General features: G+C 40.0%; 1 pseudogene; it reads left to right on the plus strand.

Annotated features, from left to right (window-relative positions):
* Window positions 1–480: 480 nt before the first annotated feature.
* LOC132514305 (NOP protein chaperone 1-like) lies at window positions 481–992 on the plus strand (annotated as a pseudogene).
* The last annotated feature ends 2,593 nt before the right edge of the window (window positions 993–3,585 follow it).

Below are 3,585 nucleotides of genomic sequence, written 5' to 3' on the forward strand. Positions count from 1 at the left end.
GCGAAGACTCCACGCTCTCAATGCAGAGGGCCTGGGCTCAATCCCTGGTCAGGGAACTAGATCCCACATGCCACAACTAAGAGTTCGCATGCTGCAAAGAAGGTCAAAGGCCCCCCATGCCACAACTAAGACCTGGCACAGCCAAAGAAATTAATTTTGAAAATGAGTACAAATGTAAGAACAAAGGATGTCAGTATGTGAGAAAATGTGGGACAGAAAAGCTATATGACATTACAGAAAACAAATTGGCAAGTAAATGTCATTCCATATCAGTTATATATATATATATATATATATATATATATATATATATGGCTTAAACTCATCAGTTAAAAAACAAAGATGTCCCCAGCCTTTTTCCGGCATCTGGGCCTGGAGGGGCTGCTCTGAAGACAGGCGAGCAGCAGGGAGGCCCACGGCAAATCCCAGCCCGATGCGAGCTGTTCGTCGTTTTCCCGGGAGAGCTCCAGGGTCTTGGTGTCCAGAGAGCTGCTGATGGAGGGCAGGGGCGGCCGCAGAGTTATATGGGACAGGTTGCTCATCAACTCCAAGCGTAATTCCAGAAAGAATTCCACTCTTCAAACAGGATAGAGAGGAGTCCCCTATTGGACCAAGTACAGAGCTTTCTCCCACAGATGGCTCAGGCAAATGAAAAGCTAAGGAAAGAAATGTCAGCTGCACCACCTGGTCATTTCAATATTGAAAATATTGACACACTTGGAAAAGTTACGCAAATGGATATGACCTTGTTTGAAATGAATCAGTCTGATTCAAAAGAAGATGACAGTTCACAAGAGAATTCACAAGACAGTTCAGAGGACAGTTCAAAATTTGAGGATGAAGATGATAGCACCTCTTCTGAAGGTGAAGTCACCATCAATACAATTAAGCTTCCTCATTCAGAATATGGAAAAGGCAAAACAGAGGATCTGGACCGTCCTGCCAGTGAAAAAAAAGAAAACAGGGACATAAGCAATCTGAGAAACCGGTGATAGTTCCCGCTAATTCTGTGGAAAAGAATGTGGCTTGCTGGTTATTTTGCATTTCAGATACCTATAGTGTTTGTTTGCAAAAATGAATGTATTTTGCTTCTTGGAGAAACAGAAGCTAGCTTTTAAAGAGTTGGAAGAGATAGCATTTGGGGAATCTTCTAAGAGTAGACTGTTTTTGATCTCATGCTAAAGAGATTTAGTTTAGAAAGCTTAACTTTATGTATGGTGATGAGTGAATTTGTTGGCATCCTCTTTCATCAGCATAGACTTCAGAAATCTCAAACTTATTTTAAAGTAAAAATACAAGTTACCCATTTCTTTTTGTTTTAAATTGGCCTGGTGGTGCAGTGGTTGAGAGTCCGCCTGCCAATGCAGGGGACACCGGTTCATGCTCCGGTCCAGGAGGATCCCATATGCACGGAGCGGCTGGGCCCGTGAGCCATGGCCGCTGAGCCTGCGCATCCGGAGCCTGTGCTCCACAACAGGAGAGGCCACAGCAGTGAGAGGCCCGCGTACTGAAAAAACAAAACAAAACAAGCAAAAACTTAGGTTGGGTTTCTTTTTAGGTTATTATAAAGTCATATTTATTTGTTACCATCAAAATGGGTTCATTGAGGGAGAAGTTATTTTTTTTAAACATCTTTATTGGAGTATAGTTTCTTCACAATGTTGTGCTGGTTTCTGGTCTGTAACAGAGTGAATCAGCTATATGTATACATGTGTGACCATGTCCCCTCCCTCTTGCGTCTCCCTTCCACCCTCCCTATCCCACCTCGAGGGAAAAATTTTTCACAAAGAATTACTTATATTTAGATGCCCTCAGACATATCTACTTTAATTAAAAAAAACAAATCCTTTCCAGTTTGAGCTGGAAAACTGGTGCTCTGTGGTTTAATCACTGTCAGTGACTCTGTAGCATCTCAATGCATGTAAAATTTGCTGGTTGGAAAATTTTGTGGTTTTTTTGGTTTTCTTTTCTCATAAAGGAATTTTTTGTTTCAGCTATTAAAATTATTCCTTCCAGTTGCCCACAGTTTTGAAACCTATTAATTGTAGAGAATAGGGACACCCCAGGAAAACAGGTCACAGTACATAAAATGGTAGTAACAGGTTTTCCCTTTCAAAAGCCAAAATTATCCTGCATTGGAGTTGCCTTTCTGCCACATTCTTGATCTTATTTAACTTGTTTGGGACCTCATCTGTCATGGGCCTGGATTTGCTCAGGATATAGACCTGAGAATTTAAAGGACTGTCTCCAAGTGCATTGAGCTGATGAGACTTGGTTGCCTAATATTTTAGGGGTTTGTTTTAATTATTTTTTCCTACTCCTCTCATTAGCTTATAACATCTTGTAAATACTCTGAAGATAATTCTCCAAGTTCCTTCTGGTATTTTTCATTGGGAATTGGAAATCGGCTGTGCACTCAATGTATGCAGAAGTGAACAGATCTGGAAATGAGACTTCTCAGCTGCAAAGGGTATACTTTGTAGCACCAAACACAGCTGTGATGGATTATTGGTGTGAATATTTAAGGATTGTCTTCTACCAGATAATATTCATGCCACAGTGTGGGAAGAGTTGTATTTGTCTGGTTCACTCCTTAGCTTGGTGCATGGTACACAGTAGGCACCAAATGATGTCGATAAATGAATTTACAGGTATATTGAGGATGTACAGGGCATTTTAAGCCATGCTATCCATGCGGATATGAAAGTGTAACTTCACTGGAAATACAAAGCCAAGTAGAAATAGTCTGATGGTCAGTGAAAGAGACTAGTCAGTCTAGAATACATACTAGTGTGTAGAATTATATTTCTCTCCTGCCATGGCCTTCTCATATAATACGACTAGGTATTCTATACAGTTAAAGAAGTCAACTAAATTCAGTTCCTCTGGACATTCTTATGACATAGGAGGAAAAGGAAAAACGAAAATTTAATATGTGATAGGGATGTCGTTTTAAGTAAGTGTAAAATGGTTGAATTATTTAATATACAGAGTCAGGGGTGGCTGTTTTTAAACCAATTTTGATACTAAGATAAATTATGTAGGTCTTAAAGATTTAAATATAAAGAAATAAAATTATAAGTTTCATACAAAAATATAGGTGAATATTTAATAACATTAAAAAAACAAAGTTGGACAAGATAGACATCAAAAGGGTCCAACTATATGTTGTCTACAAGAGACTCACTCAGAAGTAAGGACATTCATATGCTGAAAGTGAAAATATTGGAAGAGATATTGCATGAGAACACTAAGCAAAGAGAAGAGGAGTGGCTCTTCTGCTTCTGCAGCTGAGGCTGTGGCCCCTACTTTTCAGGGAGTAAACACAGGCAGGGGCAGGGGCTGGGGCCCCCCTCCCACCCTCTGCACCCTGAGCCAGGGAAGTCAGAGGGACTTGGTCCCCCTCCCGAGTTCCATTCTTCCTCCAATGAGAATGGTTCTAATCAATAAGGACCAGGCTATAGAGCTGATTCACTTTGTTATAAAAGCAGAAATTAACACACCAGTGTAAAGCAATTATACTCCAATAAAGATGTTAAAAATAAAGAAAAATAAATAAATAAAGACCTGGGGAAAAGAGATGGT

This window comes from Lagenorhynchus albirostris, unplaced genomic scaffold (genome assembly GCF_949774975.1).
Source record: "Lagenorhynchus albirostris unplaced genomic scaffold, mLagAlb1.1 scaffold_137, whole genome shotgun sequence".
NCBI lineage: Eukaryota > Metazoa > Chordata > Mammalia > Artiodactyla > Delphinidae > Lagenorhynchus > Lagenorhynchus albirostris.